Here is a 24,162-nt window from a genome sequence, read left to right as displayed (position 1 = left end):
GTTTACATGAACACCTGAACTGGGATGAAACAGAGGTGAGTTAACAGTCCCCAATCATACCAGGAGCTGTTACCATATCGCTCACTTCAAACTCCAAATTACTTATTAAACATACTTAAAAAAAAAAAATGCTGATATCAGTTAAGGAGGCTTTAACCAGGATAACATACAGTATTTAAAGAACCATAATTTTCTGCATTTAAAAGTAATACTTTAATCAAACTGTGAAGATCACTGTGAAAGTCTTCTACAAATGTTCAATGTTTGCTATGCATGCTAATATGAATTCGTACAGCAGCTTTCCTGTTCAGAAACTCGCTCAGCATATATGCTTGCAGTTAGTCAAAAGCTAGGCATGAAATTCTAACCTGTACTGTACTGATGCAAAAATGCCAGTGATTTCTACTGCCTTAGGAATTGGAGCTTGGGTTAACACATGACCATATCCTTGTGTATATACACAGTGGCCCAACTCCAATGTCCCAAATCCATGAACACAGGAGTTCAAAAGTCTTCCCAGTCAGCAGTACGTAGAGAGCAGTTCAAGAAGAACCATGTAGGGAGCTACTACTGCCACGAAGACTTGGAAGAAAACTTGCATCGGTACACAGACATCAGATTTTCAGGCAATGCCTCTGGTATGCCAGTATGAATATAAATAATGTAAATATAGTATCCAAACAAGATAAAGTGGATTCTGTAGTGTCTTCTTTACAGCTGTGATTACCTACAGCATATGCACTTGTTACAACAGAAATAAATTGTTCATAATGGACTGCTTTCCTACATTTCTTAGAAACATTTTGGTTTTTTCCAACTATACAAGATTTAAATGCTTCCCAAATGAATGGGTAAATCTTGGTTTCATTTCTATACAATACAGTCCAATTTAATTTCTCTCTGCCTGATTATTCAGACAACAATCTTGACATTCTTGAGAATGCATTTCTAGAAAATGACATTCCTCTTTTTTGAGACACAAACAAAATTGTCACCCTCTGATGAACTGATACTCAGTATTATTACCATCATCACACAAACTCCATTAATCCACAACATCAAGACTTCATAACTATAAATGGGTTAAAAGTCTAAAATGAGCAAACCCATTACTGTGAGCTAGAAACTATTATTCTCTTTTTATGTAAAGTGTAACTAATGCTTCCCTTGTTTGGTTTCTTTGAAGATTAATGTTTGCAATATTATCATTTTAGAGGGTGAAAGGCATAATCCATCCACCTTCCAGCAATGTTGTACATCCTCTATTCGTTTCCATAGGATTTGCATTATTATTCTTTGCAAAAGCAATTGAAATGAATAAAAGAATGCTCATCAGCAGTGTTTGGTGGATTTCCTGTATATTATCTGAACCAGAACACCATACATTAGTAGCAATTTGGGTAATTTGAAAATTAGATGACAAATGAACCAGATTACTATTGTTCTGCTCTCATGTGACAGCTAGATGAGTTACTTCAGTTTCCAAAAAGGATTAATTCTCTTTTTCTACACACATACTCACTGACAGAAACAGGCAAGAATATCTATCTATCTATCTATCTATCTATCTATCTATCTATCTATCTATCTATCTAACTTTGTACACTGCCCCAAACCTCTGTCTCAGAGGTTTACAGCAACATAAACAAATTAAAACAGAAATTAAAACCTTAAGACAATTTAAAAACACACCTATTTAAAAAGCTTGAGTGAATACATGTGTCTTTAAAGACTTTTTAAAAGTTGTCAGAGATGGGAAAGCTCTTATTACAGCAGGGAGTGCATTGCAAAGTCTCAGGGCAGCAACAGAGAAGGCCTGTCCCTGTGTAGCTACCAGACGAGCTGGTGGCAACTGAACCTCTCCGGATGAACTCAATGTGCGATGGGGGTCACAGTGAATATGTTCTCTTAGATACCCTAGGCCTAGGGTAAAAGGCCTAGGATATCTAAGGTATCTTAGGGCATCTAAACATAAAGCTAAACATAGACTGAGGGTATCTAAACTTAAAGCCTGTTTAGGGCTTTAAGCCAGCACCTTGTATAAACAGCACCTTGTATTTTGCCCGAAAACATATGGTAGCCAGTGTAGTTCTTTTAATATGGGGATATGATAGGTATATGATTTATATGATATATAAATATTTCTGTACCAACTGCAGTTTCCGGACTACATACAAAGGCAGCCCCACACAGAGTACATTGCAGTAGTCAAGTCTGGATGTTACCAGCATATGTACCAGTGTTCTGCGGTTGTTTATCTCAAGAAACAGACGCGGCTGTGTATCAGTCAAAGCTGATAGAAAGCACCTCTGACCACTGCCTCAACCTGAAGCACCAGGTTGGAGCAATAAATAGAAAACGCTCTAAAGTTTTCTTATAGCTCAGTTCCAAGCATGTTCAGAAGTTTTTCCAAGGGATTTACTCCCTGGAAAGTATTTAGGATTGATGCCTGAATGGGTTTTTTTACAGCACTAAAAGAATTTACCACTTCGGGACATAGATCTGTATAAAGGGAAACTGAGCATCAATGAAGAACAGAATACCTTTCCAAATTCTACAACTCAGTGAAAATTTTCAGTATAAAACAATACGAAAACTAAAAGCCTAAAAACATGTTTTTAAAGTATAGAGATTTTCATAAGTATTCGCTGAGCATTTAAATCTTTCCAGTCAGATTGAGCATTCCAGTCTAAAACAAAGACACAAAAATATTTAGTGTAAGGAAAACTAAATATTAGTTTAGATTAGAGGGAAAATACAAGATGAATTTATTAAATACAGTACACAATCATACCAACACCTACAATTTTGGTTTAGAAAAGTAAATTGTAGATAATAATTCTTAGGTTATGTTAATACCAAAATTGTCCTCATTTATTATGACTGTGAATAGAAAAACATAAAACTGAGAAAATTGCTTTACTACCTATCTACTCTATTTGATTAAAAAAATGTCATGAAATCAATTTGGGACCACCACCACACAGCAAGTCCTTAAATATCACTTCCTATTTCATTTCAAAACTTTGCTGCTTGAAAAATAGTATAAGTGCCAAAAATATCAGCTATAAAGCAAGTTGCTAATTATAATACACCAATTCAGTCAGAGTTGCTCCGTGACAGCATATGGAGGAAACTTGAAAAACAGTTGTGATCAGAGGCATAACTAGGGAAAACGGCGCCCGGGGCAAGCACTGAAATGGCGCCCCCCCCTCGCCGGGCCCCCCTGCCGCCCCCCCAACATACTACATTATACTTAGGTTTTTCCTCACAAGCGCCCGCCGCCGCTGCTGCGCCAGGCCACTGACTGGCCGCCAGGTGCCAGCAAAGCAATGGGGGGGGGGCGCAGGCGGCGCGGAAGGGACCGCTCGTGGGGAAGGGGGCACCGACGCGCTCCCTTGACTGCTGCAGCGCTGCTGCACTGAGCAGGAAACATTTGCATTAACAAAAAATTAAAAATTAAAAAAAAAATTGGTCATGGCGGCGCCCCCCACGTGACCAGAAAAGATGGCGCCCGGGGCACGTGATTTTCAACTTCTACATTAACAAGCTGCTTTTAACGCAATACATCTTATATATCTAGTGATCTATTGCAGATCCAAGGCTCTCATGCTCTTAAAAACTACACTATCTCCAAGGAATTCCTGATTCACAATGTGGGGACAACTCATGTAGATCTGCCCCTTCCATTGATATTAATAGGGATGCTTACCCATTCAGGAGCTCTAATGCTTTGAGAACTTTTGTTGAAAAGGAAGATATACATATTCATAGCAGTACTAGTAGAATGTGTTTATGGCAATGTTCAGGGGGCTGTGGATCAGGGTGCAGGCACCAGTGTAGAATCTAGATTAATGAATTGACAATACCTGACTGGCAGTATGTCATGGTCCTTGGGGACATCAAAAGTATAGGTTTCCCATTCAAAGCCTTTCTTGTTGGTCTACCTGTACTGTACTGTTTATACTGTACTGATGCACAAGAGAAGGGTCAGTTCACACAACTATTATGCATGTAGCTGGCTGGTCCAACCCACAACAAATATCAGATTACACTGTGCTCATGAGAATGCAAGTACTCAAACAGGAACCACAATTTGGCATGCCTGTTCAGTCTTCTTGATAGCAGCATGACAAATTGCCACCTGTGCTTGTAATGGATGTTTCAGACAAAGGATGTCTGAAAGGTGCAATCCAGGCTCAAAATAAAAACAGCTTGGTCATGTAAATTGTAGTTATATAATTTGACCTTTAGTTTTGACTGGAACCTGAAGCAGTCAACTTAGTAAGGAGAATACATCAAGAAATAGATTCTACAAATATTTATATATTTATTAAATAATTTGTATCCTGCCTTTCCTGCCATTTGAAACAGCAAACTGCAACAAACTACTACAAATGTCATTGGCCAACATGAAAACTAGCATAATGCTGTTGTGCTCATGCAAGGATGTAGAACAATAATGTTGCACAAAGAAAGGGATCTCAATTCCACACTGGTTTTGGAGTTAGAGGAATATGTTGACATGTTGCACAACACATTTCACAACAGGCTGCACAACACATCGCATAGTGGCTTTGCTCAATACATTGCAGAATGCACAATACACTGTCTTGCACAACTTCTACTCCCAGCCAATGGAGTCTGGGATGTCTCAAGATCATCCCAGAGATAGTCTACAAGCATCTGAGCAACACTGCAGTAGGGATGTGCAAATCAATCTGAATTCAAATAAATTATACACGAATCTGGGTGATTCAAGTGATTTGAATTAAATCACCCCTTAAAAGTGGGATTCAATTTGAATCCTAATCAAATTTTTGAAATTCAATTTGAATTCGATCCAAGAGCCATTTGGCACCTTCTTTAAACCATGCAGGCCCCCTGATTGGTTAAAAAAGGTACCAAAACAGGGTCGGGTTGATTTAAATTCAAAATTTGTAAGTGTGCTGAAATTCTCTCAAGTCTAAATGTCTGCCATTATTATTAAATTTTAAAAGCCTATGCAAAAAGCTGAACGAAAAATATTCTTTTACTAAAATAGCAACTAATTTTGGTTAAAATTCCATACGTATTCTAAATAGTAATAAATAATCACATCCAAGTTCACTTAGCATCTGGTATTCCCAGACTCTTCAATGAGTCCCTGCTTTCTTTATTTACAGGAAGATTTTAAGCACAGTGGGTGACTGACACTGATAATTTTAACAGCCAGTTGGGGCTCCCAGCTGCCATAACATGACTGAGTGCTGGATGTGGATCCTGCAGGGAAACTTTCAGTCACAGAGGATGGCCTCTCTGACTTAAGATCGGCAGCAGGTAGTGGGCTAAAGTTGGAGCTACTGCTGTGTGGAGGTGCACCATGTAGTGTTGCCTTGTGCAGCAGTCCACTTCAAGGCACAGGTAGACTGTGCCTTTATTTACAAGACACCAATGCCGCATTGTTTTCTGAGGCTAGAGTATGATTTCATGAGAGGCCTAAAGGCTCTCATGAGATTGTGAAGGCTGCACAGGGTTATTTAGGACAGAGCAGGGTGGCACCACACCAAGGAGGAAAGATAAGTGGCCAAAGTGACAGACTCTGCTGCTGGAGAGGGGCAAGGCTGAAGGAATCTGGTTAGAAAGTTGGAGGCTTGAAGTGCCAGTGAACTTCATTCCCTGCCCTTCATTCTTAGGTACTTGGAGGTGGAAGGGAACAGTGGGCTATCAACAGCTGCTCATGCCCCCCGTAAAGCCTCAGCCTACACACACCCACACATACACCACCTCTCTCTCCCTCTCTATACAAAACAACTTTGTCTAAAAGCTTGAGAACAAGATACTGCTCTCCCAGTACAGAGCAGGAGATCTGCATGTGAATCTCCTTGTTTGGCTCAGGAACTGTAGGCATATATACTGGATGTGCATTTATGTGTGTATCCATCGGTGGATGTCATCCAACTGTACCACACTGATTTCATTAGGATGTGCATTCAGATGTGCATCTCTATCCACATTTAGAGATATGGAGTCATATCTTATTGCATGCAACTAGGGCAGGATAGGGAATAACACTTTTAAAGATGTGTTCTCATTGAATCATTTTTAAAATATATATTATTTATTTATTATATTTCTAACCCCATGGAGCACAGCTCTTGAGCTTCAAAATCACACATAGCTGACAGAAAGTTACTTACCAAAGGCCACCCAGCAAATTTAATATCAGAGAATGGATATGAGCCTAATGCGCTAGATGCTATGCTGCTTTTGCTCACTTCCTCAAAGAAAAAAAGCATTTCTGCTTTACAAATGGCAGGAGGTATGAGGCATTCTTTTTACAAAAAAAAAATTGTTAGATTAAAGCTAGCCATCTATAAAGAAAACAAACTGCTTTCAAAACTAAATTGACAGTAATTCAGGAAGTAGATTAGTCATTTAGACAGAAAATTATCTTCCTTTATAACACCAAAATGACTACCTTGTAGTAACATCTATTGGCAAAGGGTGGGTATAAATACTTTTAATAAATAACTCCCAAAGCGGGACCGATTAAATCTTGGTTCAGCTCTACTTAAAACCCACTTAAGTTACTTGAAAGAATATTGGATCACATTTGTGATACTCCTCTTTGCCAGCTGATCTAATCCTAATCTTATATCTGTTTAATCAGAAGTATTTGTTGTGTACTGTCATTTTAAGTCCAGGAGGCCTCAGGATGAGAAATGCACGTGAGAGAATGGGCGAAACAATTCCAGTTTTGCAGCAGAATCTTGTGGTTGGGATTGTAAAGTCTCAGTGGCTTGAACAGTCCCAGGCCCAACTAGAAACTTGAGATAGTGCACAGATAACATTGTTTTCCCACCTGCTTTAACCAAGCTACTTTTTTTTTGCACTAGGGTTTTTCAGAGTCATAAGAAATAAATATTTGAGTTATTAAAAGAGGTCTTGTGCATGCTTCTGTTCTCACATATGAGAACTGAAATATTCTCACAAGAGAAATAGTTTCTCATAAAGAGAAAACTATTTATGAGAAAACTATTTGCTCACAGTAGGGGCGGAGCCAATTGGGCCAACTGGTTCAAAGAACCCGGACCGTGCCCAGTCAGGGGCCACACCTCGTGGCCCTGACATGCCCCCCGTGTCTGACATCAGACGTGGGGGTGCAGGTTTAGTTCCCAGGGGGCCGCGCGGCCACTTTGGGAGTTAAACTCCAACTCCCGAACGAAGCCTCAAGGCTCCGTTCGGGAGCCAGACCACACACCGTGCGTCTGACGTCAGATGCGGGGGCGTGGCTAGCCCCCGCATCTGATGTCAGACACAGGGCCACCACCGCGGCCGCACACAGGCCACCGGTGGTCAGGCTCCGCCGCTGACTCATAGTTTCATCTTAAGTGCCCACAGAGCATAGTTTAAAGGCACATGATGTAACAAACTAAGGAACATATGGATATAGGAAGCTGCCTTATATGGAGTCAGACCCTTGGTACATGCAGCACTGTATTGTTTACACAGACTGGCAGCAGTTCTCAAAGGTTTCAGAAAGGAGTTTTTCCAGAGGCGTAACTAGGGAAAACGGTTCCCGGGGCAAGCACTGAAATGGCACCCCCCCGCGCGCCCCCCCGCCCCCCAACATACTACATTATACTTAGGTTTTTCCTCAGAAACGCCCACCACCGCCGCCAAGCCAGGCCACTGACTGGCCACCAGGCGCCAGCAAAGCAATGGGGGGGGCGCAGGCAGCGCGGAAGGGACCGCTCGTGGGGGAGGGGGCATCGATGCGCTCCCTTGACTGCTGCAGCGCTGCTGCACTGAGCAGGAAACATTTGTATTAACAAATTTTAAAAAAAAAATTAAAAAAATTTTTTTTGTCATGGCGGCGCCCCCCATGTGACCAGAAAAGATGGCGCCCGGGGCACGTGCCCCCACTGCCCCCCCTATAGTTACGCCTCTGAGTTTTTCTTAGCCCTACCTGGAGATGCCAGGGAGTGAACCTGGGATCTTCTGCATGCAAGCATAAAAGTGCTCTTCCGCTAAGCTCTGGCCCCAACCCGAAGGGGAAGATCTCACAGCACCCTCCCATCCAAATCCTATGTACCACACAAAATTCTACGCATAAAGGAGTTTTTATTGTAATGGTCCCTAGATCATGACTCACATTTTGATAATATTAATAAAATGTGTCACTACTATTATTTTAGTAATAAGATTGCCTTGTTTTTAAAGATCTAATACAATGTGCAGATGTTTGTTCCACACAAGGAACTATCCCAAGACTACTAAGAAGTTAACTGTCAGAACTATTCAGCATTGATTTCTAGTCCTTTTAATCAGTCCAATTCTGGGTTTCTGTAATCTTTTATTTAGAGTACTAGCATCCACAGATCCTCTTCAGCATAAAGATAATATTATCATGAGATTTTTGTGTGTTTTTTGCTTAGATTATATTTGGTTGTGTTTCCATCAAAGTCCAAATTTAGATCCCAAGACAATTGCTCAGCCATAGAATTTGAATGTCTTTTAACCTGTGTTTATTAAAATGCATTTTTCTAGACTATAGGTAGATCTTGTTATCCGCGGGACTTCCGTTCCTGCCAATTACCTCAGATATGGAAACTGCAAATAAAGAAACCTTTACGCTATTGGAATCAAGGGGTTAGGTTCCTTATTTTAAAAAATGCCAAAAAAGCAGGAAGGGAGCAGAAATAAGGGTAGAAATAGCACCTTGTTCTCCAGGTCTCCAGGAATGCCCCACCCCCAATCCCCTTATTTTTATTTAATTTTTTTTAAAAAATTAAAAAGAGCTACAAAACAGCGCTGTGCTTCAAAATGGTGGCCGGAAATGACATTGGAAGTCATTTCTGGCCGCTTGGGAACAGCAGATAGGCAAAAATTGCCTATATTTCATGCCACTTATAAAGAAACTGGGTTTCTAAGACCCATCCTCAGAGACATGAAACCACGATCTGTGAAACCATGCATAACAAGGGTATCCTGTATTTTAATTTTAGCGAAGCTTATGAACAAACATTGTCCCACCCCCCTCAACTGATCAGCATTTTATTTATTTTATTTATTCGAAGCATTTAATATACCACCCACTCCAAAGACTCTGGGCGGTGTACAATGACATGTAAATAAGGTAATATTAAAAATTACAATCAAAAATTACATTAAAAATTGCAAACGAAAATAGATAATGGAAAGGACATAAAGTAAACTACAGGGCAAATGCCCGGCAAAAAAGAAAGGTCTTCAGTAAGGATTTAAGGACTGGTAAAGAGGGGGCTAGACAAATCTGAAGGGGAAGAGAATTCCAAAGAAGTGGGGCAGCAACCGAAAAAGCCCTTTCACAGGTCCTAGAACTCCAAACCTCTAGAAAATCAGAGACCAACAAAAGGGAGTGGTACCAATGCTATGAGATCTAGTATGATCTACTATCAAGATCCAGTATCTTGTAAAGGAGGACCTTGATATCTGCAGATTCATTATCCACTGATTTATGTATCTGCATTAGGGTAATAGACACCTGACCTCAGCATACACTGAAAAAAAGGGGGGAAACATGTCAACCTCATGGGTCAAGGGGGCTGGAATGACCACGGAGATAATTTTTGACCGCCATTTTGTGTTTCAGAGCCTCAAAATGGCTGGTGTTTTTTTAAAACAGAGGGGAAAACAGAGATTTTCAGCCAACTTGGGGGGTTGACCTTGACCATTTCAGCGCACAGCATGATGCAGGGGGAGCAGCTAAGTATGGTAGGCAGCTTCCTCCTGTGTTTCCCCCTGTGAAAATCAATGTTTTGGTGATGTTTTCCGGTAACCTAAGCCCCAATTCCCCATTGCCACAATGCCTTGATATTGACAGTTTCCATATCCACAGTTGTACCGTGAAACAGAAACCCCACAAATATCGAGGTCCTCCTGTACAGCAATGAAACATTTGGTGCTGTTATACTGGTCTCTCTCATGGGTTTTGGTTTTGGTTTTTTGCATTTTTCAAATCATTGTATACTAATGTGTAAAAAGAGCTGTGATGAAATGCCTGGTAGCCTTGTGCTTAGAAAAGCTACCACAAGAGGTATGGGATGTGACCCAGACAGAACGACAGAAACATTGTTTTACAATGAATCATTGGTTTCAATGGGAGAGAGCAATTGATTGATTTGTGATATAGAGGCTATTCCGACGATCAGGTGAAATCGGGCTAGGAGAGCCTAGCCTGATTTCGCCTGACTATATGAACCACCGGGCTCGCAGGCGAGCCTGGTTGCCTCCAGGTGGTTAACTCGCCAAAGTAACCCTCCCCTTAACCTGGATTGGCGGAGTGAGTGCTCCGCAAACCCAGTTTTTGGCACAGCGACTCACGAGTACACCCCTGACCGGGAGGCTGAAAAACAGCCTCCCGGCTCAGGGGTCTCTCCAGCATGCCCTGCATGCTCGCACAGGGCATGCTGGAGCTTCCGGGGGCCACATGGCCCCCGAACTCTCCAGCCAGCTCCATGACAGAGCTGGCAGTTGGGTGGGCGGCCACTGTGGCCGTCCAGTGCAGACTGCTGCTCAACTGCGGGGAGAGTGGGTTAAGCCCGCTCTCCCCGCAAACCTCCTAGAGGCTCTTCTCAATGATCGTGAGAAGAGCCTCATTGAATGAGATAATTATTGCTTTATAAGTATACTTTTTATTGTAACAAAACAAAACAAAAAAGAAATTATACAAGTGGAAGCATGGAATATAGATAAATGTTATCACTGAATTTCATATTCCAGTGGACAATAAATACCTATTTCTTAATACATTTACATCTTCGATATCTTTTGCATGTCTAAAGTAAGTAAATTTAACAAGCAAAGTGACATCCAAAACATACTGATGCCAGTCTAGGAATGAAGGATTATGTAAAGATTTTCAACAGGAGACAATACATGATCTAGGCCATGATCTAGGATAATAGGCCAGCAGTTCGAAATCTTACATAATTTTTATATCAGTTCTGAAAGTAACACAGAAGGTATGTAATTCTTCACAAGCATGAAGCACACTGGGTATCTGTGGGCTCTACTCTGCCAGCTGGTAAATCAGAATCACAATTATACCACACTGCATAATCTATTTTACGTCTTATCCCTTTGAAGGGTGGGGCGTACCCCACTGGAGAATTCACACAATGGTGAATTGTGTTGCTTGTGTTTGGATTATTTAGCATAGGCAAGTTAAGTTACAGGTATTATTATGTTTTTCCTATGTTATTCATGTTGTATTGTGTCTTTTCATATTTAAAAACTATGGATACATTATGCCCTGAAACTATTTCTGTAACAGTAATGCCAATAGTGCTGTGGAACATACATCCCAGTGCCTTCTTTGTTATTTTACTCCTTCCCACTAGAAACTGAATAGTAAATAAGGTGTTGGGGTCTTTTGAGGTTGAGCTGGTCTCTTGCTTAAGGTAACCGCCAGGTTTTGAAAATGTTTGGATAACTCAGGAAACTTATTATCTCAAAACCAGACTGATACAGTACATTTGTCATATCCTTGGGATAATATTTAACCCAACACTGTTTGTAGAGATCTTGTGTGTTCCTCTACAGTCCTTTCCTACACGTTATGGAAGGAATGGATTCAGGTCTAAGCATCTATGGATCCAGTGAGTAATTACAGTATTACGACAAACTTTTGTAGCTCGGTTTTGACCCACAGCACCTTAAGTGCACAGTACTTTCACCTAACATGCAATGCAGCAGAGATTGCCAATATCCCAATATTCATATCAATATACACTGCAACTTTAAACAATGTAATGAAGGAATGGTGGGTGAAACACCACAGGGCACTAAACCTCATTAAAGCTGATCCTGACCTGGAACATAACTCTGAACACAAAGTTTTATTATTTCTCCCCCTTCTTGAATGGGGTTTCAACTGATTTAAACTGAAGGTTAAGCTAACAAAACACTTAATATAATAATACATCTTTCTATCAGCAATAAAACCGGTTTGATCATATGTGCTATGATCTTATTCATTTTTCTGCCAAAATAGTTGTTGAGAATTTAAAATCTTGAATTAAGGCTAGACTTGGAAAAGAATATCCTCCAATGCATTAATTAGAATTTAAGAAAATATTCTGGAGAATTATTCTATCCATTCTCTTAAATGCATTGAAGAATATTATTTTCCAAGTCTAATTAAGGCAATTGGATGGTATAACGCTTGAGTTATTCACATCTTTATTCACTTTAGAAATTACAGTTAAATTAGTTTCTTTCGAGGTCCTTAGCATGCTATTATGTTCCATACAATCTTTAATAGTAAAGTACAATAGGGCTGATAAAACATCAATACATTTTAAATAATATTTGATATGAAATCCATTCAGCCCAGGTATTTTAATATTTTGAAGACCTAGACTCTTGTCTCCTCAAGATAATGAGGGCTTGTAAGATTTCTAGATCTTCATCTGAAAATTTAGGTATATTTTGTTAAGAAAGAAAGACAATTTGAAATCTTAAAATTCTGCTGGTTTATCAGGGATACATAGGTCATTATTTAATTATTAATTGTTGTTGTTATTGGCCTACATTCTGTGCAGTCCCCCATCGATGGTATCAACCCACCAGGGCTGTTGCACAACATCAAAGGCAGCCCGAATGATGTAGTGGTGGGGCTGATGTGGAGTGCAGTAGCACAGTGCTCCTTTCCATTGGAAACAATGCTTTAAAGGCATTCCTCTGCAGTACCATTGCTACACTGAATGCCATTGTATTCAGTAACATTAATCAAGTACCATTGCTACACTGAGGCTGAATCCAAATAAGGTGGAGGTACTTATTGTGCGAGGTCAGAACTCAGATGAGTTTGATCTGCTGGTTCTGGATGGGGTCACACTCCCCTGGAAGGAACAGGTACACAGTCTGGGGGTATTTCTGGAGTTGAACCATTCCCTGGTGTCCCAGTTTCAGGTGGTGGCCAGAGGTGCTTTCTATCAGCTTTGGCCGATATGCGAGAAGCATCTGTTTCTTGAGATTAATGACCTCAGAACGGTGGTACATATATTGGTAACTCCCAGGCGAGACTATCACCATACACTCTATGTGAGGCTGCCTTGTATGTAGTCTGGAAACTGCAGTTGGTACAGAATGCGGTGGCCAGGTTGGTCTCTGGGTCATCTAGGAAAGATCATATTACTTCTGTGTTGACATAGTTACACTGGCTGCCCGATAACTTTCTAGGCAAACTATAAGGTGCTGGTTATTACCTATTGTTGGGATGCCATGTTACCTGGTTTCCTGGGTGGCCCTGTGGAGTCTGGAGAAGGGCGTGGCATTCTTCCTGAGGGGCTTTTATTCCCTTCAGGGGGGAGTAGGGATGAGAAGGGTCCAGGCTGGCCAGATCCCAGTGGGACTGAGAGGACAAGGCAGGGAGAACTGCAGGAAACAGCTCCAGGGAGACAGCTAGGTTGAGTGTGGCAGGAAACAGGAAGCAAGGTCAGGAAGAGGGCAGGGCTGCAAGTAGGCTTGAAGCCCTGTCAGCTCTGCACTTGGATATTTAAAGACAAGGCAGCTGATTATGAGGAGCTGCTTCTGGGTATGGGAGCCAGGAGTTCTCCAGGAGAGGGAACTGGCTGAATGCAGCAAGCCAGGAGGACGACTCAGGCAACAAACGAAGCTCCTCCCCTGGCTGTTCCTGAGGCTGACCTTTTTTTTGGTACTGACACGGTCATTCTGGAGTCCAAGAAGGGCTAGGAGCTCACTCCATCCCTTGGGAGTCTGACACCTATAAACCCCTGAAGAGCTTAGGCCCTGGGTATTTAAGAGAATGTCTTCTTCAGCATGAGCCTCATTACCTGTTGCCACCAGCTCGTCTGGCGGCTACTCGACTCTACTTAGCAAAGAAAACAATTCATGCTTGCTACCACAAGAAACGCTCTCCTTCATAATACAAAGTTATATCATTTATAAAATAACCTAAATTGTTTTACAATTTATTTTTTGTGTGTTAGCCTTCATGCCCTTATATTTTATCTGAGGAATCAGTTTATTTTTTTGTTGTGATGCCAACAATCTAGCTAAAAATTTCCCTGGCTTTCCCCCAAACTCAAACAATGTATGTCATGTACTATTATATGAATTGGTAAGATGAGAACTCATCTTACTTTAATTCTAGTGGTTTTCTCAAATGTCAATTCTCTGGAATACGCCTGTATTTTGAGTTTTTATGCTGCATTTCCAGTTCCAGTATCCTCCTTTTGCACACTGCTTGTAGGTTCTGTTCTGTTCTTGGGCCAGTTCAAACAAGACCGGCCCCCACAAGTGATCAGGAAATGTGCCAACAGGGCATTAGGACAACCATGGAGGATGTCTCAATGCGTGCACTCTCAGAACCACAACTGGTGGTGGTGTGTGTGTGCTGGGCCAATGTTGTTTCAAACTGAAATTGTTTTGAGTCTTGATTAACAAGACCCAAGAGAGGGAATGTCTGTGGGAGTAAGAGTAAAAGTAAAAGTAAAAGAGTAATGGAGACTGCATGATATTTCAGTAACACTCAAATATTGTTAGGACACCCCAACTGGGATAGGAGGCAGACAGTGCAGGGATGAGTTAGTGTGGGAAGTCCCTACAACCCAGACCTTGGGCGATCTTTTGCCACCAGGATCCCCAGCACTAGAAGTGGGGGAACTTGACCTAACACCTCTACCACGAGCTGAGGACACAACCCTTCCTTCATTCTCTGACTTGGAGGAGTCCCCTGAAGACTTGCCAGTCTTAATACTGGCCTCACAGCACTGCAGAAGCCAGCACACATAAATCAGGTAAATATCCCTAGAGCCTTCCTTGGGAAGGGGTGGACCTAATTCAGTATGCCTTTGTAGAAGTCATAAAAACTGGAAGTCTACTTCAAGAAACTGCTGGAGCAATATCTCAACTAGCTCTTGGGGGTTCCTGCTTGGAGCTAGCCATGGTCGTGACCCTTTTTCCTCAGAGCTGTCTGAGGTTTGTATAGTTCCTGGATCCTTGCCTATGTTGAGACCACAGCTTGGCCTAGAACAGGAGAAAATAGTAATGTCAGCAAAGATCTACAACTCCAGAAAAGTCTACCTGAATCTTTTTCGTTATGGGATTCAAGCTATATATGAAGCTGCCTTCTATTAAGTTAGACCATGGACTATTAAGTCCATCTCGCTCAGTATTGTGCGCACTGACTTCAGGGTGGCTCTCTCAGTGGTCTTTCCCAGCCCTATCTGCAGATACGAGGGACTGAACCTGGGACTTTATGCATGCCAAGCATGTGACCTACAATCCTGACTTACAATCCTATCCCCATATGTTTTGCAGAGTTTCACGATTCATTACGCTGAAAAACAAACAAACAAACAAACCCAAAGCTGCCTAGGCAGGCTGTGAGTTTGATGATGTGCATTGTTTATTATATGTCTGTGTAAACCACTTTGAGAACTTTTGTTGAAAAGCGGTATTAAAATATTCACCGTAGTGTTGTTGTTGGTAAAAGAAGGGCTACTTAATCCTTCACTCTCTAGTCCTTTTCCAGTTCAGTATTGCCTCTTCCAAGCTGTTTGTTCAGCCACAGAGGGAATGATAGCTCCCCCATATCTTTAAAATTCAGATGGGAAAGCAGCTTTGGGATTTTGATTTGGAACTGAAAAATGCACTGAGAAGATGTAAGCAACTCTCTCAAATTTCCCCTTTGCTGCTCAGATTCAGCCTTTCCAAATTGCTTTGGGTTAAAAATGTATGGAGGAAAGAATCATGGAACTACATATAACAAGCAGTTGTAACTCAATTCTCATCTCCCTTCCTAACTGTTTATTTGTTCAAGTTACTTTCAAGTTACCAAACTGTTACTTTTGACTGCTTTTTTTCATTCACAATAAAGGCAGCTTAGCTTGGCTGGGACCATATGTATCTCAGTTATGACAACTTCCATGTTCCCAAAAGAACATTTTGGAGAAGAAATCTGTGAGTTTTCCTCTAGCTATCTAGATCACTCCCTAGATATCTCACACAAGTGTATCATTTCCACAAATAAAGAAGCAGATAAAAGTAATGTCTGAATGACCCCAGCACTGGTGGGATAGATTACATCTCTACTAGCTTAATGTGAGGTATCCAGAAGTTGCAGGTGCACATAAGAGACTGCCTGGGTACCATCAGCTATATTTAAAGCTATCTCTGCTGCAAATAATACTGCAGCATCACTTTTTAAAGAAGATGGAGCAGCTGGCAATAGAAACAATATTGTTTTTATTGTTCATACAGATAAGAGTCAACATACATAAGAGGGCACACTGAGAAACACTGGAAATTTGCAAACTATCAGGAAAGAATATGACAGGAGATGAGTGTGTGTGGGAGAAAATAGGTTCTTGAACCTGTAATTGTAACTCCCACACTGTTTCTTTGAACTATCTAATAGCAACAGTATTTATAATACTTCATCCCTTCGAGGACAACACATCTTTACCATATTTAGCAAGCTTTGTAAGACAAATAAAACAGCACAGGATTGTGTGTGGGGTTTTTGTTGTTGTTGTTTGTTTTAATAAATGTGATATATGGACTGCTTTGTTCCTAATCTAACGAATGCCTTCAGATGTTTTCTGAACAGAATGCACAACTAAATAAAAATCTGTTAGGCTACACAATAATGTACAGTAGCTGTTATGATCTTATAAGCAAACTAATTTTGGTAAACATTTTTTAAAAGACAAAAATGCAAACTGCTTTTCATTCTCCATATTTATTTATGCTGGATATTAGTGAATAGTGTGGCTAAAGTAAAGTTCAGCTTTTCAGACTTTCAGTCTATGTAGCATTTTCAAACTTATATAACTTTCCAGAAGCCATCTACCTCCTTACTACAAACCCTTCTGTCAACAATGAAGATACTGCCCTCTTATTAATAAGTATTACCAAAGCAAACACTGAGCTGGGTCTCACGATTAGTGAGACCCGGTTTGGGGCGGTTGTAACTCGATTCGCCATCTCCCTTCCTAACTGTTTGTTAACTGCCAAAATAAAGGCAGCTTAGCTTGGCTGGGACCTTATATATCTCAGTTATGCCAACTTTCATGTTCCCAAAAGAACAGTTTGGAGAAGAAATCTGAGTTTTCCTCTAGCTATCTAAGAGTGGCTAAGCCCGCTCTCCCCACACACGAGCGGGGAGGGAGCCCTGGGCGGCCGGATCGGCTGCCCAGACAATTGCCGGCTCTGTGATGGAGCTGGCGGGGGCTGGGGAGAGCGGGGGCCAATTGGCCCCCGCAAGCTCCAGCATGCCCTGCGCACTTGCGCAGGGCATACTGGGGAGATCCCCAGAGCCAGGAGGCAGCTTTTCGCCTGTCCTCCAGGGGTCTCCTTATGAGTAGCTGCGGCACGCAGCCGCGCCACGGCTACTCATGATCAGAAAGCCCGGATTTGCGGAGTGCTCACTCCGCAAATCCGGGCTTTAGGGATATCTACCAAAGTGAGTGACCCGCTTGCCTGAGAGCCCGGTGGTTTACACGATCAACAAAAATCGGGCTAGGCTCTCCTAGCCCGATTTTTGTTGATCATGAGAATAGCTCCACTAATTGATATGCAATTCAAATAGAGAATCTCAATGAAATATCAATCCCTGAATAAGCTGTTTGGAAAGTAACTAAGAGATAAACAGAATTGCTAATAATCTTGTCAGCATCTGATCAGATAGAAATAATCAAACATTCAATTACTGTATTTCCCACTCACAAAATGCACACACTAGGGACTGGTGGTAAAAATTTTGGCTGGTTACTTCAACTCAGGTATGTGGAATTAAGTTGCCTATCTTCTCATGTCCCAAATTACCTCTTGGCTTCCCTAGCTCACAATCCCCTAGTCTCTAGAATTTCCTTTGTGCCCACACCTTTTCTCCTAGGAGCAGACTGAACCCCTATGTGAGGTACAATCCCTTTTTCAGTGCCCCCCCCTTCTTAAACTTCACACCATCTCAACTTCTCTTCCATTCTGGAGCTGCCTTTTTGACCCGTTCTGCCATACAAGTTCTATATTTTTCCAGCTTGCTTGCTTATTTATTTATTTAAATATTTAATATACCACCCAATCCACAGACTCAGGGCGGGATACAAACAAGAACAGCATTTGAGGTTTTTTTAAAAAAATTAAAGGGCAAACGTTTGGCAGAAAAGAAATGTCTTCAATAAGGTTTTAAAGGCTGAAAGGGAGAAGGCAGACCGAATCGGGGGGAGGGGGGAATTCTGAAGTGAAGGGGCAGCTAGAGAGAAAGCCCTTCCATGGGCCCTAGTACTATGGACCTCTCTGACCAGGGATGAAAGGAGGGCAACCTGAGTAGATCTCACATGACAGGACAGGCTGGGAGAGGCGATCCTGAAGGTAAACAGGTGCTAAGCCCTGAAGGGTTTTACAGGTGAGAACCAGCTCTTTGAATTGGACCCAGAAGCAAATAGATAACCAGTGCAGCAACCACAAGAGATGTGTCATACTATCGTATCTCCTAGTGCCCATAAGCAGGCAGGCCGCTGCACTGTGGACCAAGTGAAGCTTCCGGGTCATCTACAAAGGTTTGATAGCGGAAGTTGGGGCTTTCTGGCAGTGGGAGTACTAAAGTGTGTGTGTGGGGGGGGGCTTTTTCATGAAGTTCTGAAAAAAATATGATGGAGTCTCCTGTGGAATCTTTTGATGCTCACCCACCCTAGAAAAATAACTCCATAAAAATAATAAAAAGTTGCATATGAAGTAAGATCCAAACTAGAACAGGGACTCCTGTCTTTGTTGCTAACTTTTGTTTTTTTCATCATGCTCAGTCACAGACTCTAGTTAACATGCACATCAGGGATATACTGCAATATTTTGTTATGGGTCCATACCTGCCTTTCTTGAATGTAAATAGCAATGGTGACAATTATTTATAACCACTCAAGGAGCAGTAGCAAATCCCAAGTATTTCCTTACTTGTCATGGAATAAATTAAGACTTAATTACAAAAAAAAGTATGTGTGGAGGCTAGCTTGATTTTCACAAAATTGTAATGAAATATATCTAGACACTGATACTTTAACTCTATTTCTCAGACACAACAAATAAGACAACCCTTCAAAATATCGAGGTATGATCTACCTATTCCTTTGTCCTAACACTTCAGCTGATACGTCGTCTAGGCAATACACTCTTTAGCCTTTAAAATGTTGTGAGAAGATACTAAAAATAAACTGGAGGTGATGACTGGAGGAACCCAGATGGTATTTTGTTCCTACATAATTGCAAAGCATTTATTTTATGAAAATGTTATTAAGCCTTAATCAATCTGCTATAGAAACTAATTACCATGCTATTCATGAATCTGTTATGTCAATTAAAACATATGCAAAATCTTTCCTCTCTTTTTAATTAAAAAGAAGATAATGGACTACTATCTTTGGGAACAAAATGTGAGACTAACTGGGAATATTTTCAAAATCACTGGTATACAGAAAAGGCCATTTCACAGAACATTTTTCCTACTAAAAAAGAAAGGGTTGATCCAGGCAATATTTTACCCAACCAGCCTATACGCATTGTAACAGAAAACAATTTGTTATGGGGTGGCTAACAAATAAAGAGTATCATAATTATCATCTATTTATTTATTTATAACAGATTAAAGTTTGTGTCAATCAAAATGTGGGAGGCAATCATAGCTACATCCAGGTAAATCCTTGTCAACGGGAGTTTCTCCTCTGCCAAAGCCCTAGACACTAAAGTTCACTGGCCCTGGATCAATTATTATTCTAATCCAGCTCTTCTGCAGATGTCTCCATCTAATTGATAGAGGAAATTCATAGCTTTCACTTGACTGGAATACAACACATCTGTTTAATAGACTGATATGTCTGGTGTAAAATCAACAGAAATGCCCTTTCAAGATTACATTTTCAAAAGAGGCTCAGGTCAGGGCTTCAAATCTGACAGAAAGAGAAGGCACAATGTTAATCTAAAATTCTATATAAATGCTTTGAGACCAAACTTCCAGTCAAGAAATGCTTTAAGTTTTGAGGTTGATATTCATACCACAGTACATGATGTTTTCTTTTTAACTCCAAAGAATGCATTTTTATGTAGTTCCTTGCCTGGCAGATCGTGAGTCACATTTTGTCCCTTAGGGTGTTCTGCTGTGATTAAGGCTGACTCAGTCACACTCTCAAGGGCCAACACTACATGAAGACAGCCTTTTGTTATTACTATGCTATTATAATGAACTTGTTTCTATTTTTGTATCAGGCAAGCATGTTTTACTCTACAAGGTTTGGAATCTCTATGGGGAAGAGTGGTGCTGATTTGAAGTAGGAGGTTCTTCAAGCTGCAATTGGGACAACAATGACAGCACAGAGTGCTTGTTGTTTGTCACAATTTTCACCTAGAAAATGCCTGGGCAATGCATAGCCCAGGTAGTGTGTTGTGAAGGTGGGCTGCATGGATCTCAACAGTGTTGATTGGGGATGGGACCATAGTTCAAAGGTAAAGCATCTGCTTTGCATTCAGAAGGTCCCAGATTCAATCCCCGGTATTTCCAGGTAGGGCTGGGAAAGATTCCTGCCCGAAACCCCAGAGGAGTTACTGCCAGTCAATGTAGACAATACTGAGCTAGATGGACCAATAGTCTGACTCAGTATATGGCAGCTTCCCATGTTAGTGTTTGACACATGGCTTAACCAATTGGTACATCCAGCTAAATTTAACAAAACGTAGTCCACCAGTTTTGTAAAGGCATGGTACATAAGGACTGACTTGCAATTTGGGCACATTCTAAAGTCTTTCCCCAACCTTTTCAGCTGGAGCTGAAATCTGAATGGATAGTATTTCAGCTGGAGCTGAAATCTGAATGGATACTATTCCCCACATTATATGAATTGGCCCTCACTGGGTAGACAGAGATCTTATCATTTGTCAGCTAGCTCCTTTATACTGAATTCCAACACTAATCCAAACACATTTTATAATGATACTATTTATGTACAGGAGGGCCTAGATATCCGAGGATTCACTTATATGTGGCTGGGTAAAAGACACCCGACCTCAGCATACGTGGGGGGGGGGGAGACACCCACATTGTCTTTGCATATCCGTGAGTTGGGGGTGGCTGGAAATGAACACAGAGGTCATTTCCAGCCTCCATTTTGTGTTTCGCAGCCTCAAAATGGCTTTGTTTTTGAAAAAGAAAGAAAAAGGTGATTTTCAGCCAATTTGGGGGCATTCCAGGGCACAGCACAACTCGGGGGGGGGGGGGGGCAGCAAAGCAGCAAATGCTGGTTGCATTTCTCCCAAAATTTGGATGAGTTCCAGCAATTTTCCCGATGACTAGGAACCTAACCGCTGTGATACCATAGCCTCCAATGACTTGATATTAACAGTTTCTATATCTGCGGTTGCAGCCGGAAATGGAACCCACGCAGATATCAAGGTCCTCCTGTATTCCATACCAACAGACTTTAATATTGATGCCTAATTTCATTTTCTTCATTTAGGTTTTTAAATAACTTAAAACTTTGCAAAGTAGGGATTTAAGAAAGTTGATATATTTGCTGTTTAACAAAAGTATTGATATGAGTGTTTTATATTAATTTTGTCATTACTACTATGTTACATTTTAACAATTTTATATTAATTTTCTTATACATTTTATAGCCATCCTGGTTGCAAAAACCTGTTTAGGGAGTTTGTTTGTTTGTTTGTTTTAAAAAAGGTTCCTGGATGTACAGTATATTGAAAATAATTTTTCTTTGAAGCAAAATGTGAACCTTCCTTTAAGAGTCTTTAGTTTGCAGAACGACATTCAGTGAAATCCTAAGTATGCTTACATGAAAGTAAGCATCATTTAGTTCAATGGGATAAGTAAACATGCTTAGGGGCTGCATTGTTAACTGTGCTTTTTCTAGAGTGCAGTTCCTTGCTTCACATTAATCTTGTTGATTAATCCTTTATAGAAGTCCACTGCTGACATCCAGACAAATGATGCATGCATGGGAGAAAGTTTCATATGCACAATGAGGGAAAAGTGATTTCTGATTACCCCCGCTTTGATTCTGCAGTTCTGTGTCTCCCAAAAATACATTCCTGAGGGTCCGGCAAACCCCAACCCCTGGATATATATTCTCGAGGCACAAAGAGCTGTAGAGGGAAGGGGAGAATTGGCAAAAATAGCCCCTCTGCCATTGTGTGCACAAAAACACTTTTTCTGTGCATACATCACCTATTAGTTAAAAACAAACTTCCAAAGATTCTGATTATAATGCTTTAATTCACATTACTCTACATCAGGATGTTAGCTCCTTGGCACAGAGACATGTTTCTGCTTGTGTCACTACTGGAACAGTGAAATACATTAATGGCACTATATGAATTATACTAATATTCTAAATACTTATTTCATTGATATCCAACTATAAATTTGTAGGTATATCTGACTATACCAGTACACTTAGCATAGCCTTTAGCATCATATTGACAGACCAGCTAACTATCGCATGGAGTGACAGTAAAAGAAATCTGAAGAGAAACCTAATACATTTGCATGAGAATTTAACAGATTCACACATAGACAAAGAACATATTTAAATCTGAAGAACAGAATCAGCACCTGAGCAACTCAGTACAAAAACTGGCCATTGTGCAAAGAGGTACTATTGCAAAACCCTTAGGACTATCAGCATGGCTGTGTGCCATTTTACTCTCAAACACTGTGCACCTATCTAAAGAAAATTTGTCCTTTCAAAGAAGATTGACATGGAGCTAAATTAAGCATCCTGTATGATTGTTAGGAGCATGAGATCAACACCTGTGCCATTTTCATGCTAACTTATTTTGCCAGCATTCTCTCTCCATCATTCAGTGAGCAAGCAAATCAATCAGCACAACACAAGTAGATGAAGGATGCCTGCTTTACTTGTGCCTGGACACAAACTTAGCTGAAATAATGATACAGAGGAAATGCTTCCTTGACACTGAAACTCTATGGAGAAAGTTAATGAAATCAACTTATAGCCCAGCCCTAAGCATCTTCACTAAGAAGTCAGACCCCACCAAGTTACCTGGATGTACTTTCTAATAATTGTATTTAGGATTGCAGGTTTCCACCCCACCCCCAATAAAATGACCAACTTCCATCTAAGCATGGAACATGGAAAAAGCTGAGCAGGGAAGGGCTTGTTGTGTGTGTTGCCATCTGGGAGCTGAAGTGATTCAATCTACAGCCCCACCCCCAGCAGGTTATAGAGGATGTGCCTTGCCAAAGGTATGAGCCTTCGGCTCTAAGCCTGGGGTTCGTAGCCTGGGACACAGAAGCTGAAGAGGAGCAGAATTGCTAGGGAACACCTGAGTTCTGCAAGCAGGATGGTGATAACAATGTCCCTCTCCAAGCATTCCTACCTGCCAAGCAACACATTGAGGCTATTCCCACAATTGCCCCAAAGCAGGCTAAGGGAGCCTAGCCCGCTTTGGGGCGATTGTGTGCTGCATCGGGAGCCGCATGATTCCCAGCAGCTAGCCTCATTAAATCCCCCTCCCCTTAAATGAGGTTAACGGAGCGATAGCGATAGCTCCGTTAACCTTGGTTCTTTTGCTTGTGTGTCGCCGCGACGCATGATTAGACCCCCGACCGGGAGGCTGCAAGTAGTCTCCCAGGCTCGGCGGTCTCTCCTGGAACTTCCAGGGGCCACATGGCCCTCAATCCCCACAGCCCCCAACGCAGCCGGCAGCTGTGTGGGCGGCCAATCTGGCCACCCAGCTACGAGCGGCTGCTCGGCTGCGGGGAAAGCGGGAACCCACTTCCCAGTGGTCTGGGGTGTGTGTGAAGGGGACTTTGCTTTTGGTTGTAGGTTTCTTTTCCTCTGAGTACAGTCCTTGTACTTTTAATTAAACTTTGCCTTTGTGCACTGGGGTGCTTAGCATATGTATGGGCGAGCAGAGAACTGGGGGTAATCAGAGGGCAGCTATTTTTTGGGTGGTGGGCAGAGGGAGATGTGGTGATGGGAACTGGGCAGACCGTTACAGGGGGAAATGTTTTGGGCAGCAGAGGCCTATTCCTGTTTCTGGCTTGTAGTGGATTTAAGCCCAGCCTTTGTCTCAAAGGAAGCCCAAGTGGGGGAAAGAAAAAAGCTGAATCATTCCCTTCATGTTTGCTCAACAAAGGCTGTT

At 41.4% G+C, this 24,162-nt stretch overlaps 1 protein-coding gene across 7 annotated transcripts in view; it reads right to left on the bottom strand.

Annotated features, from left to right (window-relative positions):
- The window catches only part of KCNQ5 (potassium voltage-gated channel subfamily Q member 5), a 576,092-nt gene that overhangs the window by 348,669 nt on the left and 203,261 nt on the right, over window positions 1-24,162 (bottom strand). The gene's annotated exons all lie outside the window — the stretch shown is intronic.

The sequence above is a fragment of the Hemicordylus capensis genome, chromosome 1, assembly GCF_027244095.1.
Source record: "Hemicordylus capensis ecotype Gifberg chromosome 1, rHemCap1.1.pri, whole genome shotgun sequence".
NCBI lineage: Eukaryota > Metazoa > Chordata > Lepidosauria > Squamata > Cordylidae > Hemicordylus > Hemicordylus capensis.
This window is presented reverse-complemented; position numbering and strand designations above follow the sequence as displayed.